The sequence below is a fragment of the Jaculus jaculus genome, chromosome 5 (genome assembly GCF_020740685.1).
Source record: "Jaculus jaculus isolate mJacJac1 chromosome 5, mJacJac1.mat.Y.cur, whole genome shotgun sequence".
In the NCBI taxonomy this organism is placed as follows: Eukaryota; Metazoa; Chordata; class Mammalia; order Rodentia; family Dipodidae; genus Jaculus; species Jaculus jaculus.
The window spans coordinates 163,632,719-163,648,274 of record NC_059106.1 but is presented as its reverse complement, the minus strand read 5'-3'; the positions used below and the strand labels follow the sequence as shown (position 1 = coordinate 163,648,274).

Sequence of the window (15,556 nt, the reverse complement as noted above, 5' to 3'; positions counted from 1 at the left end):
TAGCTAGACTGACCAGTTGGGTAAGTTGTGGGTTCAGTGAGAGACCCTATCTCCACAACCATGGTGGAAGGGCTGGGAAGATTGCCCAGTGATCTAAAGGCACTTGCTTACAAAAACTAAGGTGGAGAGGTGGTGAATGGCTGCGGAGACATCCAATATGGACCTCTGCCCTGTATTCACACGCATACACATATGAGCAGACATATGCAAATGCAGACCACGCACCTACAAATCAGAACGAAGGGATGAATCTTGGGGAGGCGATACGTTAACTGTCCCATTAGCCCAGAGGTTCAGCAAGTTCCCAGGGCTGCGGGTTATCGTGGAAAGATCTCAACACGCCGAGAGGAGTGAAAAGGACACACGTGTGCATAGGAAAATCAAAGGCAGTGTTCCGGGTGTTTGATGGTAGTTGCTTTGGGGAAGGGAATTAAAGAATTAAAACAAGAGAAATCCTTTCACAAAGCAGTGCAGGAGGGTGATGAGCTCAGTCCTCTGAGCTGTTGTCCAAGCGGGATTGAGAGGAGGGAGGAAGGAGAGGGAGCCTGGGGATGGAAGAAGAAGGGTGACTGGGAGAGAAGTAGGAAGAAAAAAGGAGAGGGAGGAGGAAGGAGGCTCTATAGGTCAATCCGATGGAGAAGGGTGGAATGCAGAAACCTCAAATGAGCCCGTTCTGTTGGATGCTCGGTGAGAACAGATTCTGCCCGCAGGGGCTTCACATAGCATAGCCCGTTAGGTTCGCTGCTCTCCAGGAGGGGTACAAAGGGCATCTCCCCTGGCAGCAAGCTATGACAGAAGCCTGGCCATTTTAGCTTATCAGGAGATCTCAGAACCCCCATTGTCTTGGGGTATGGAAGTACGTGCAGCCATCTCTGAAGAGGATAAGGAACTTGGGGGTCTCACACAAGCCAAGCAAGCACTCTGCACGCGCTATACCCCAGCCCACATGCACCCTTCCATCCCTTGCCCAAAGGTGGCTATGGTAGTTTGCTGTGGAACGTCCTCACAACCTCATGTGCTTGTGATTAAGTGTCGTATTCAATCCTCAGGTGATGGCAATTTGGGACATGGAGGCTTGCTGGAGGAGGTGTGTCACTGAGGGTGGACCTTAGGGTTTCTTAGCCCGGATAATACTTTTACTATTTCCACCCAGATGTGTGACTAGATGTAGGCCAGGCTGTACTCTACCATGGCATGATGAAACTCCACCTTGAGACTGTAAGGCAAAATAAGCCTTTTCCTCCCATCAGCTATTTCTGGTTGGGTGTTTTGTCTCCCACAATGAGAAAGTAACTGTGACAGAGGCAAATACAGCAAGCCCCTTGGTGGACATCTGGTGGGAGTTATCAGAAGCCACATCAATGTGTAGTCACAGTAATAGAGAAAAGGGGCAAAGTGAGTTTTAATTTATTTATTTTTTTAACATTTTATCTTTATTTATTTATTTGAGAGAGAGAGAGAGAGGAAGAGAGAGAAAGAATGGGCATGCTAGGGCCTACAGCCACTGCAAACAAACTCCAAATGCATGCGCCACCTTGTGCATCTGGCTCACATGGGTCCTGGGGAATTGAACCGAGGTCCTTTGGCTTTGCAGGCAACCGCCTTAACCGCTGAGCCATCTCTCCAGCCCTGCGAGGTGGTTTTTCTTATAGAAAGGTAGTCAGCCAGGGACAGAGGCCCAAGGAGATGCCACCTTGCCTGCACTGGCAGGACTAGAACCAACGTCTGATCCAGTTTCATTCAAGACGGCAGCAAGGAACACTCCCGGAAGCGGCTTCCTGCTTCTTCAAGGCCTCCAGCGCTCAGCACACCTGTGGGCTGGCCCCTCCTGAGTCAGTCTCCTGAGTCCACCAACCAACCAGGTCTCCTTACACAGCTGCGTCTGATGACAGGCTCATCCTAATTGGATGTTTAATCCATAAATGAGCTGGCACATGTATGTAAATTCCTGCCCCGCCTCTTGGAACACATGCCTAAGTGTCTTGACCCTTGCCACCTTGTCTCTTTCACTATATGAAGGAGGACTTCCTTGGTTTCCTCTCCCCCTTCCTACTTTTCCACATGTGGGTTTTTTGTATTTTATTTTATTTTATTTTATTTGTCTTTTGCAGTAGTGTCTCACTCTAGCCCAGCCTGACTTGGAATTCTCACTGGTAGTCCCAGGCTGGCCTTGAACTCATGAAGACCCTCCTACCTCTGCCTTCCGAGTGCTGGAATTAAAGGAGGCATCAGTATGCCCAGCTCCCATATATGTTTTATTTTGGGTGTCTTTCGTTTTCTTATTTATTTATTTATTTATTTATGAGAGAGGAAGAGAGAATGGGTGTGCCAAGGCCTCTAGCCACTGCAAATGAACTCCAGGCGCATGCAACACCTTGGCTTATATGGGTGCTGGAGAACTGAATGTGGATCCTTAGGCTTTGCAGTCAAGCGCCTTAACTACTAAGCCATCTCTCCAGCCCTTGGGTGCTTTCTTGCTTTACTGTGTGTAAGTGAGGGGGTCTTATGGCTGGGGCTGTCTTGTTTTGTTTGCCATGAGTGTGTGTGTGTGTGTGTGTGTGTGTGTAGATTGCAGATTTTCCCCGCCTCACCTCCTCCAGGGAGAATTTCTTTTGACTTGAGCTTTACCGCTTGCCTTTCTTCTGGCTCCTAACTCTCCCTAAAATAAACTTTATGCTTCATAATTTACCCTTCTCTGAATCCACATTTTTAATTCTTTGTCAATTTAGACAAGCACCCAAAGTTAGGGTCCTCAGGCCTGGGATCTCCTGTATCTTGACGGGTCTAATCCCTCCCTGGACTCCAAAAAAAAAAAATCTCACGTCAGCAACAGGTGAGGCCAAGCCACCAGTTGCTCACTGTGGTGGTTTGATTCAGGTGTCCCCCATAAGCTCAGGTGTTCTGAATGCCAGGTCCCCAGCTGATGGCAACTTGAGAATTGACAGCCTCCTGAAGGCAGTGTATTGTTGGGGGCGAGTTTATGGGTGTTAAAGCCACTTTCCTCTTGCCAGTGTGTATCACGTTGCTATTGTCCACCTGATGTTGGCCAAGAGGTGATGTCCACCCTCTGCTCATGCCATTGTTTTCCCCTGCCATCATGGAGCTTCCCATCAAGTCTGCAAGCCAAAATAAACCGCTTTCTCCCACAAGTTGCTCTTGGTCGGATGATTTCTGTCAGCTATGCAAACCTGACTGCAACATTTTTTAAGATCTGTCCACCCTCAGCAGAGCAGCTTTCACAGTCCTCCAAGGAACCTCCATGATGGGGAATGAAGCAGGAGTCATTCCCTGTGTCACCTCCCCAGCCCGCTGTCCTTGTGTCTAATCTCCCCTGGGGCTAGGTTGGACATAACACACTCACTCGCACACACATATACCACACACGCTCGACACGCATCCACAGCGTCACATGAGCTCCCTTGCTCTGTGGTTTTAAAATTACCTCCTCGGGGCTAATCAAAATCTGAGAGGATATAAATAAATCAAATGGAATCCTTCAGTTTTGGACAATGGAACACTCAGGAGCCATAGATCATTGCTAGAAAATTTTCAGTGCCAGGGATTGGATACCTTCCAGTGAGTTGTTGGCCAGGGAGGACCCTGATGCCCCCAAAACTATTATATGCCATTGCCGAGGCCCTTAGGTTCCCACCAGGAATAGATGGTAAGACCCTATTGCTGAAGACTCCACATACTTCACCTGCAAGGCCACTGAGAAATCCTGCTGGAACTGGGCTGATAACCTCCTTCATGTAGACCAGCTGACAGAAAGCTGGAAAAAGCCATTCTGCATGCAGTTCAATGGGAGAGAGATACACCACCAGTGAAGATACTCAACAGTGGACACTGCAAGCCTTATAATTGGCCAGCCAGGCCAAATGAGCCAACGGGTGCAATAGTGGCACGTCTGTCAGGGTGGAAACCAACTGCCCTCCAATTGGACTGGAGGCCCACTCCAAGGGAGGGAATACATCCCTGATACTGAAAACTTAAAACAGGGGTAGTCATGAGCCCTAGGGTTGTAAATTCTGCTGATGTCTGGATAAGTGTATATACTATGCTTATCAAACTGCCCAGTAAGCACTTCTCTTAATATTCATACCCTTATATTAACGCTACTCTCACTTTGGGTAGAGAATCTTCTCTTTTCAAATGGCAGTGACTTTGGGACAACTCAGAAGGTATCAGTGCTGGAAAGAAGTGACTAGAGGGGCTGGAGAGATGGCTTAGCGGTTAAGCGCTTGCCTGTGAAGCCTAAGGACCCCGGTTCGAGGCTCGGTTCCCCAGGTCCCACGTTAGCCAGATGCACAAGGGGGCGCACGCGTCTGGAGTTCGTTTGCAGAGGCTGGAAGCCCTGGCGCACCCATTCTCTCTCTCTCCCTCTATCTGTCTTTCTCTCTGTGTCTGTCGCTCTCAAATAAATAAATAAATAATTTTTTTTAAAAAAAAAGAAGTAAGTAGAGTACCAAGTAACATCTCAATCACACCTTCCAAGGCTCAGGGCCTAATGCGGAAGAGGTGGCAGAAAGAATGTAAGAGCCAAAGGAAGGGTTGGACTCCTTACAACGTGCTCCCTCCAGACAAAAAAGTTGGCCTTGATATCTATGACCTCATAGTGCCTGACACTACCTACACAAGACCATCATAAGAGGAGGGAAGGATCATGGCATCCAAATAGAGGAGAGACTTATTGAGATGGGGAGTGGATGTGATGGAGAAGGGAATTTCAAAGGGAAAAAGGGGGGAGAGGGGTATTACCATGGGCTATTTTTTATAATCATGGAAAATGTTTAATAAAATTGAGAAAAATAAAATAAATCACCTCCTCAGGGGAACCCCATCAGGAGAGTGGGGGAGGGATAGTGGCCCAAGGAGCCCCTACAGCTGTGGCCATCCTCGCCTGAAAGGGGACGTTCTAAAGAGACACTTGTTCCCTTTCACTGGCCATCAGACTACTAACACAATAGATCACCCCCAGAATTGGAAGTTCCCCAGGAGTCTCATGCTGGGAGAAGGAAAAGGCCAAACTCTGGTGCCAGCCAGAGGGGAAGCTTGTCTCCCAGAAAGAGACTTCACACAGCGCTGACAGCTTGTCAGTGGCATCTCGGGACACACGTCTCTCCTGGCTCTCGTGCAGGTGTCCTGGGTCACTGCTCCCATCCAGATAGCCTTCCCGCATAATCGGCTCCTTCTCTTCCCCCGTTTGGCCACTTCCTTCCTGCCGCCCCTCCGGTCCTGGGGGCCAGAAGGGCTGTGGTGCTCCGCCGCCTCCCTGCCCCACACTGCGCCAGCCCCGGCCGCCTCCCCTGCACCCCGGCTGGGCTTTGGAATCCAGTGCTTTTCTGAGGCCCTTCTTGGGTGGCTTGTCATTGTCATGCGCTTTTCCTTCCCCTGGGAACCCTGACCCTGGTGCCCATCACTGCGCTATCCGGCCATCTCTGCTTCTGTGCCCAGACCTCTCACAGGCCCCTTTATGACTTCTTCTTTCAAGAAACACCCGTAACTCCAAGGATTTTATATACACGGAGCTGGCCCCTTTTTTTTTTCTTTTTGGCAGCTTTTAAGGTTATTTACTGCATTCCAAGTGCTGCCCCCCACTGCTCTGGATGCATTTTCTTACTTCGGTTTGCAGATGAGGACGCCGATTCAGCCAAAGCCACAGTCAATAAAGGAGCCGCCTATTGACGGGAAGTTGCGAGAATCTTTCATCCGAGCTTTATGAACTGCAGTTATCGTTACGGTTTTGTAGTTTGTTGGTTATGAGCTTCTCCTCCACCTGGATCAAGGAGCTCCTACTGATGTGGCCATCCTGGCAGGCAAAGGAACACTCTAAAGCGACACTTGCTCCTTTCCCCTGGCCATCAGACCACTGAGACAATGGACTCCCCCGCCCCCAAATTGGAGGTTCCCCAGGAGTCTCACACTGGGAGAAGAAAAAGGCCAAAGCCTTGCTTCCAGCCAGAGGGGAAATGTGTCTCCCGGGAGGAGACTTCACACAGTGCTGACAGCCTGTCAATCCATTTGTAAGGCAGACTGACGAAAATAAGTCGGGGATGGGTAGGATCACACCTTGACCAGGGTTGCTTAGCTACATACGCCTCTTCCTTTCTACGTAAGTGGAAACCTCATGTCAGGACCTTGAAGGGGGACTTGGGGGTCACTATACATCCCAACTTGTTCCTCTTTCCAATGTGTCCGCACTGAATAAAGCTCCCTTCTCTGGCCTGTGAAGTACAGGTGGCTGAGCCTAGCTAGCATCAGGGGCACAGGACCCAGCCTAGGACCCCCAACTCCAGTAACAGTGCTGGTTCTAATCTCAGCCTCGGCTGTGAGTCAGCGCCCATCCCTTGAAGCCCTCAGACTGGCAGAAAATTCGTCTATGTGTGCCTGAAGCTGGGGCGGCCACTGGCCTCAGTTGGCATAATGGAGTAAATGTCTCCCCAGAACTCATGTCTGCTTGGTGCCTCAGCATGTGACCCTACTTGGAAAGAGTATTTGTAGGTGTCACTCAGGTGACATTACCTTGAAATACTCAAGGTAAGATATCCTTGTAGCATAAGCCTCAAGGGCAGTGGCCAATGTCCTTATAAGAGAACACCAAGGTACACAAAAGAACAGAGGGGAAGCCCATGTGGAGATGGGGCAAGGACTGGAGCGATACTGCCACAGGCTGAGGGACACCGAGGCCACCAGAAGCTGGGAGAGCCATGAAGGATCCTCGCGGGCGCCAGAAGAGGGAGCTATGGGCTCCTTCATTATACACCTCCGCCCGCCCTTCGGAGCTTGAGAGAGGGAAGAGAGAGAAATGGAGAGGGAGGGGGACATTATTGCTATTTTAAGTCACAAAGCTTCTGATATTTTTTTAATTATTTATTTATTTGAGAGCGACAGACACAGAGAGAAAGACAGAGGGAGAGAGAGAGAATGGGCGCGCCAGGGCTTCCAGCCTCTGCAAACGAACTCCAGACGCATGCGCCCCCTTGTGCATCTTGCTTACTTGGGTCCTGGGAAATTGAGCCTTGAACCGGGGTCCTTAGGCTTCACAGGCAAGCGCCTAACCACTAAGCCATCTCTCCAGCCCAAGCTTCTGATATTTTATTACCTTGGAAGCTAATACAGCCAGATTAAACAACTTGGAGACAGGAGCCTGACAGGAACCTTCATAGAGACATTTTCTAATCTAGTCAAACTTCCAATCCAAAAGAGTAACCCAGGCTGAGGAAAACATGCACGTAGCCAGTTAACCCTTCCTTCCCCGTTGGGAAAGCCTATCCACCGGACATTAGATGGCCATTACCAGCTGAGCCACAGGAGACCCTCACAAGATCAGGTCTGTTGACATTCCTTTGCCAGAGGAGGTCATTAAAGCCTCACATGAAATTCCCCTCCCAGCTGCATGTGATGCTGCCCCCCCCCCGTCACATGTTCCTAGGGGTGCTCAAGTGTACAGAGTGAAACGTTTTGGTTTTAATTTTTTTGTTTATTTTTATTTATTTATTTGAGAGTGACAGACAGACAGAGAAAGAGGCAGAGAGAGAGAAAGAGAGAGAAAGAGAGAGAGAGAGAGAGAGAGAATGGGCGCACCAGGGCCTCCAGCCACTGCAAACGAACTCCAGACGCGTGCGCCCCTTGTGCATCTTGCTTACTTGGGTCCTGGGAAATTGAGCCTTGAACTGGGGTCCTTAGGCTTCACAGTCAAGCGCTTCTTGGCTAAGCCATCTCTCCAGCCCCGAGCGGAACTTTTTTGATTTTATTTATTTATTTTATTTATCTGTTTGAGAGAAAGAGACAAATATATAGAGAGAACAGAAGCATGCGCCACCTTGTTCATCTGGCTTACACGGGGACTGGGGAGTCGAGCCTCAAACTGGGATCCTTAGGCTTCATGGGCAACTGTTCAACCACTAAGCCATCTCTCCAGCCCCAGGTGGGAAGTTAACTGAAGGGGGGACTCTACCTAACTTTCAGGAGGTTTTCAGTCATGTGGCTGTTTTTGGGTCACCTTCACCCATAATTCTATAAATATGCCCAATAAACTCATTGGTTCTCCAACCTAGACCTGGGTGGGACGTTTTCTTTGGCCTGTCATATATAACAGACATTTGCTCAGGTCTCCCCAGGAAAAGTCACACAACATGTGTTCAGTCAGAGTCCTTCACGTCTCTGGTAGGATAGTGTGCTCTGGCTCAGTCCCCTGTAACTGACTCCTCCACTGCCCGACAAAGGCTAGGGAGAAGAACGGGCAGGTGGAAGCCACCCCTCTGGACCTGGCTTTGAGATTACTACCCAGGGGTCTGTTTGATTAAGACTTCCTGCCAGGGCTGGAGGGATGGCTTAGCAGTTAAGGCATTTGTCTGCAAAGCCAAAGGACCCAGGTTCTACCAGATGCACAAGGGGGCACCTGCGTCTGGAGTTCGTTTGCAGTGGCTGGAGACCCTGGTGTGCCCATTCTCTCTCTCCTGCTCTTGTGACCAGGCCACAGGACGCAACATCTCAGGCCAGGGCCTGTCTCAGACCTCATACTACAGAAGAGAAAGCCTGCTGCACTGGGGAAGCGTTTGGAGCGCTAGGGTGGAGCTATTTTAGACTTCCTGAAATGTCACAGGACCATGAAGAAAGGGTAGCAGCATTGTTCTTTAATTGTCCAACTGTCACCACCAAGCTGAGGTCAGCCTTGGGACAGGGTGCCCCTGCTAGTTAAAGACAAGCTGTAAAAGACACTAATCACTTAACTCCCGAACTTTATAACTTCTGTGGAAAGGAAAATAAGCCAAACAAAATATTAACCAAAATCACAGCCAGGCATGTTGGACTCATGCCTGTAACCCTTAGCACTTGGGAGGATGAAGGCAGAAAGATTGTCACGACTTGGAGACCAGCCTGAGCTACAGAATGAGAGTGGAGGGGGAGACTTCTCGGTGGTTAGAGTGCTTGCTCTGCAAGCTCAGATCCCCAGCACCCAAATAAAGCCAAATACCAAGCAAGCGGCTCATGCGTCCGTCATCCCAACACACCTCCAGCAATGGGAAGTGACATCAGGAGAGTGCGGAGCTCCCGGGGCCTTCCAGTCCGGCCTGCCCCACAGCGAAAACATCAAAGGAGACCCTGGCTCAAACAAAGTGGAAGGAAAGGCCCAACAGCCTGGGGTCCTCCGACCGTCATGGCACAAGTGTGCCGCAGACATATACATACACATATCACCTTCCTGTTCATTGATAAGAGAAAAGTTGTTTTATTTTGCCTCACAGTCTCGAGGGGATATTTCAGCAGAGGCTGGACATCACCCTCACCAGCGTGGGGTGGACAACAGCAGCAGGAGAGTGAGCAGAGTTCTGGCCAGGGGAAGCTGGCCATGCCACTTCTAAGCCTGCCCCTCAACAACACACCTCCTCCAACAAGGCTCCAATTTCCAAATTGCCATCAGCTGGGGACCAAGCACCCAAAACACATGGGTTGATGGGAGACACCTGATTCAAACCACCACGCACACCTTGTTGTATCATACCAACAACCTGCTTGTTCACATGCAGGAGATAGGTATCCAAGTTCTGGAAGAATGTATTAACATTAATAACCTACAATAACTAATCATTATGAAATGATGACTTCTAAGGACCAGGAAAAGATCAGAGCAGAAAGGAGAGTTTTACGTCTTGTGCTAACTTACCATGAGCACCGCTGATGCCAGTGTTGGCCCAGCTTGGGTGCAGAGGCCTCACCTGGTCAGTGGGGAGCATTTTGCGCACTCAGATTTTTGTCCCTGCAAACCCCACATAGCTCACCCCACACTCAGGGTTACCATGAGCATTGTATCATCATTACATACATATGAGGATCATGGAGAGATGATCATTACACATGTATGCAGTCAATGGAGAGATTTAGGAGTGTGGTGTTATTGGCTCCTGTCTTGTAGCTTTTATTGTTGTCTTTGGGGACAGAGAGAGAGAAGCAGAGAGAGAGACAAAGAGACATGGAGAGAGCCATGAAATTAGGAAACACCGAGAGACAGATACAGAGATGAGACAGAGATAGGGGCAGGAAGGGAAAGAGAAATAAGAGAGAGACCTTGGCATTAGGTCTAGCAAAGAGGGCTCTGAGATGGCTTTCTTGGGCAAGGAGGGTTTATTTAACTCCAGCAAGAAAGTGGTGTGGAGCAAGGTGTGGTGGCGCATGCCTTTAATCCCAGCACTCAGGAGGCAGAGGTAGGAGGATCGCCATGAGTCTGAGGCCAGCCTGACAGTACATAGTGAATTCCAGGTCAACCTGGGCTAGAGTGAGACCCTACCTCGAAAAAAAAAAAAAAAAAGTGTTGTGTTTGAAGCAGGAGGGAAGGGATCTCTAAACCTAGGGGTGAAGTTAAGCTCAGAAGGGAAGGGGGAAACCAAGTCTGGAGTTTGAATCAGATGTCCCCCATAAACTCATGTGCCCTGAGTGCCTGGTTCCCAGCTGGCAGCAATTTAGGAGATGGAGCCTTGCTGGAGTAGACCTGTTGCTGGGGAAGGCACAGGGGTGTCATAGCCAGCTCCCCTTTGCCAGAGCCCAGCTCACTCTCCTGCTGCTGTTGTCCACCTAATCTTGGCTAATATCTGCTCTCCCATCTTTCCTCTGCCGTCATGAAGTTTCCCCTCAAGACTGTGAGGCAAAATAAACAACTTTCCTCCCACAAACGACTTTTTGTCAGGTGCTTTATGGCAGCAATGAGGAGGGAACTACACCGCCAGGTCGGGACCAGGAGCAAAGAGGCAGGTAAAGGGAAACTCCAGAAACACCTGGGGCAGAGGAACAAGAAATCAAAGGGTGCCAAACTTAGAGCTGGAGCAAGAGGAAAAGAGAGGGAAGCTCGGAATGAGGGAGCAGAAGGAGGAAGAGGGACCTCTGAACCAAAAGGGAGAGGAGAGGAGAGGGCTGGAGAGACGGCTTAGTGGCCAAGGCGCTGCTTGCCTGAGAAGCCTAAGGACCCATGTTCTACTCTCCAGATCCCACATAAGCCAGACGCACAAAGGTGAAACCCCCCCCCAAATCCCACCAAGAAACACTTCTCACTGATCTGAACTGGGGACTGTTGAAGAGTGCTTTCTCCAGGCACAGCGGCTATTATCATCATCGGAGCAGTTGTGAGTACTCCCAGGAGACCCTCATAGTAGGAGGGGCTGGGGAGAGTCTAATGACCCTCCCCTGGGCCTCCTCCACTCCCTCCTGCATCTCCCTGCCAGCCGTACGTAACTCTGCCCCGGTGGCACATGGTCTCGGAGTCGCGGGAGGTGCTCCAGCACGTAGTGTGTGGAAAGTTAACTGCAGGGAGGAACGGTCTATGCAGCTATCCATGCTGGGGTGAGCTTTACTTGTGAGGTGCCTGGTTTGGGGGTCAGCCATACCCCTGTAAGTAATCCCTTGCCTGTGCTCTGTAAGTAAGCCCAGGAAACTGACTGCTCACTGAGCTGTACTTCAGGGAGACCATTACTTTGGTATCTGTGGGGAGCAGACATTTGTTTACAACTCACCAGGAAAATTCACCCGACAGGAGCCTCTGGGCCCCTGAGCTGGGCAGGGCAGACTCCTCCCACGACACCCATGAGGAAGGTACTGATATCGCCTACCACCCAGCTTGTACCAGGGCACGCAGCCATGAGACAGAGGAGCCAAAACAGACGCTGTCCTTCCTCCTGGGCACTCACACAAAAACCACAGAAGCCCCTGGAAGGCCATAAAACCAAAAATAACATAAAGCCAAAAATGAAGGCATCCATAGAAGATGCAGTCAGGCCTTCATTTTTACATCCTGGGTTGGGGTCCACGGGGCACTCCACTGTGAGAGAATCATGCTCATGGTTCAGGAAGGTCCAGTCGGCCCAGAGGCCAGGGTGGATGGGCCTGGACTTGGTCTACAATTTCCCATCCTTGCCTAGTTACCCTCCATACACCTTTATCCCTGACACACAGCACAGGCAGACAGCTGCCAAGGATTTCAGCTCAACCTCAAGCAAAGACAGGTCAGTAAGGAGAGCCATCAGGATGTGCCATCCCAGGGGGTAGGACATTCAGCCTCTCTGGTATAGTCAGCTTCTCATTACTGGCACAAAACAACCAAGAACAGCTTGTGGGAGGAGAGGGTTTATTTTGGCTTAGAGACTCCAGGGGACGCTCCATGATCAGAGGGGAAAACATGGCATGAGCAGAGGCTGGACATCACCGCTGGGCCAACATCAGGTGGACAACAGCAGCAGGAGAGCGTGCCACACACTGGCAAGGAGAAACTGGCTATAACCCCCATAAGCCCGCCCCTCCCTACAACACACCTCCTCCAGTAAGGATCCAATTCCCAAATTGCCATCAGCTGGGGATCAAGCATTCAGAACACGTGAGTTTATGGGGGACATCTAAATCAAACCACCACACTCCCCCCCCCAGGGTGGAATGAACTTGAGGCAGAATGGCTTCCTAAATCTGAAGCAAGTGCTGTGGTGATGGTGGGTGGGTGGGTGGGTGCTGGGAGTGGACCCAAGGCCTCACTCATGCTAGGGAAATGCCTTACTTACTGTGCTTTCTAAGCCATCTTTTAGACCTGTTGAGATCAGGCTGTACTCTGCTTCAAGTTCCTCCTTACTGTGGGATTGTTTTTTGTAGCCTGTCTTAGCCTGAGAGGCGCCATTTTATAAGCAGTGTTTGGCTCCATTTTGAGTGCACATGCAGAGGCAGGGTAACTCCGCACCTTGTTGTGCCAGGAGGCTCTACCATCTGACTGGCACCACCCACAAGGCAAACTCTGAGAAATAACTTTTTCTTCAAAAAAGATCAGGGGGGTGAGGGGAGGCTGCTGGGAGTGGTGGCTCACGCCTTTAATCTCAGCACTTGGGAGGCAGAGGTAGGAGGATCTCCATGAGTTCAAGGCCACCCACCCTGAAACTAAATAGGTAAATTCCAAGTCAGCCTGGACCAGAGACCCTACCTCAAAAAAAAACAAAAAGAAAGAAAGAGAGAGAGAGAGAGAGAGAGAGAGAGAGAGAGAGGGAGAGAGAAAGAAAGAAAGAAAGAAAGAAAGAAAGAAAGAAAGAAAGAAAGAAAGAAAGAAAGAAAGAAAGAAAGAGGGAAAGAAACAAGATTGGGATCCTGGAGATATGGCTTAGCAGTTAAGGCACTTGCCTGCAAAGCCTAAGGACCCATGTTCTATTCTGCAGATCCCACTTAAGCCAGATGCACAAAGGTGAGGCAAGCACAATGCTGCACATGTCCACTAGGTGGCGCAAGTGTCTGGAGTTTGATTTAGGTGGTTGAGACCCTGGCATGCCAATTCCCCCTCCCTCCCTTCCTCCCTCTCTCTCTCATAAATAAATGAAGATTAGGGCCATGTGATTGATATATCAAGACCAGGTTCAAGATCTTAGCAAACACACCAGACCAAAGAAAGAGTAAAAGTCTCACCTGAACCCCGTAAGAGGCACTTGCCTGAGCCCCACCCAACTGTCATCTGAGCATCTGAGTGTCACTCAGAGAACCTCCTACCGTCCCAGGGCCTTCAGTGCCTTCACAGCCTACGTGGAATCCATCCACCCACTCATTCAGCCTCTTGGAGCCAGTACTGCCCTTGGCCTCGAAGGACTCCATAGCCGGGCACCTTGCTTTCGCAGCAGCTTGGTTGAATCCCGAGGCTCCGTCCATCCGACAGGGTTTTCTCTGTCTCCCACGGGGAGTCTCTCTCCACACGTTTCTCCGCCCTCTGCTCTGCCTTTGGAAAGACCTCTTTGCAGCTCCTTGAACTCTGCAAGGGGCCTCTTCAGTGCTTTTGTGACACGTATAGATAGCCTTACTGTGTGGCATGTCATCTGAGAGCTGCCATTAGTTGCAATAAAAGAACCTGTGTTTGCCTTGGTGGGCGATCAGAACACCGTGGCAAATTGCAGCCAACCAAACTGACATAGCTTGTGAATTTGTTTTTCAACGGATTCTGACATTGTGGAAGACACCATATGTCCATCGATGTTTCTGACCAAGTACATGGCAGCAACAACTTCAAACACACACCAAGAGTGTTAGGGTGACTCCTGTCGCACCCTTCCATCACCACATTCAACACCACGGTAATATTCCTCAGGAAGGCTGCACCTGTCCAGAGAGCTCAGCAACAGCGCACCCATTAAGCAGGGTCCTACATCTGCCAGAGCTGCTGTTGGGTCACAGCACCACGCACGTCACACGAAGGACTTAATCTCACGGTCTGAAGCACTCTTTTTACCTCCCTCCCCTCCCCACCAAAAAAATGGTTGTACACACTTATTAATTATAAGAACATTTAAAAATGAACAATGAATAAAGAAAAATGGCTCAGCTGGTAACGTGCTTGCTTTGCACGCATGAAGACCTGAGTTAATCCCCAGCACCCACATAAAAAAATAAATAAAACATTTTTAAAAATTTGCTTAGGGCTGGAGAGATGGCATAGAGGTTAAGCGCTTTCCTGTGAAGCCTAAGGACCCTGGTTCGAGGCTCGATTCCCCAAGACCCACGTTAGCCAGATGCACAAGGGGTGCACACGTCTGGAGTTCGTTTACAGTGGCTGGAGGCCCTGGCACAGTCTCTCACTCTCTGTCTCTTTCTCTCTCTGTCTCTGCCTCTGCCTCTGCCTCTTTCTCTCTGTGTCTACTGCTCTCAAATAAATAAATGAAAATAAACAAAAAAAAATTTAAAAAAAAAAAGGAGAAAATGAAAATAAGGCCTAACCACCTAGTCCATGAGTTGGCCACTGTAACTTCCAAGGCTACCATTGTGGTCGGTCAAAATGAACCGGAATTCAGACACATTTTTACTGTCACTGGAACTTCTGAGCTGCATGCTTCTCCTTAACCCACTTCGGTTCAGTGAGGAGTGGAGGCTTGCCTAACTAACCCAGCAGCTCACTAGTGGAGGTGGGGGTGCAAGGTTCACATCATTGGGGTTAAGGAAGGAAGTCTGCGGACAGGATGGCTCTGTGACCTGTTAGACCTCTGAGACAGCTTAGTGGCTGTTCCCACTGCACAAAGACGGAGCAGTCCCTGAAGAATGGGACAGACTATTCACTCGAGAGCGTTCAAGGCGCTTACGTAGGAGCAGAAGTAGTGGGCTGCTGAGGAGGCCCGGGTTACGTGGCTCACGCGTCCGCATCGGGCTGGCCAGCATTGCCATCTGCTGATAAGATCACTGATGGCGGGCTGAAGTGATGGCTTGGCGGTCAAGGCGCTTGCCTGCAAAGCCAGAGGATCCAGGTTCTACTCCCCAGGACCCACGTAAGCCAGATACACAAGGTGGCGCGTGTGTCTGGTGTTCGCTTGCAGCAGGTGGAGGCCCTGACGCACCCATTCTCTCTCTCTCTCTCTCTCTCTCCCTCTCTCTCAAATAAATAAAAAGGAATTTTTTCTTTAAAAAAGGTACTTAATGATGGGAGGGACGTGACTTACATTTTTGCCCGGCGAGTCTTCAGCCTGAAGGTTTGTCTCGGCAGTGCCGCTGCGCTCACTGGAACAGAAGCGGCTTTGTTGTAGGAATTAGCCTCTTGGCCTGCGTGACTCCAGCTCTCCGAGCC

At 50.0% G+C, this 15,556-nt stretch overlaps 1 protein-coding gene across 1 annotated transcript in view; it reads right to left on the bottom strand.

Annotated features, from left to right (window-relative positions):
• Positions 1-15,556, bottom strand: part of B3galt5 (beta-1,3-galactosyltransferase 5) — a 92,844-nt gene extending 77,288 nt beyond the window's left edge. Inside the window, exon 1 of the mRNA XM_045150303.1 lies at positions 15,432-15,556. The gene's annotated coding sequence lies outside the window, so the exon portion shown is untranslated. The remainder of the gene's footprint in view (positions 1-15,431) is intronic.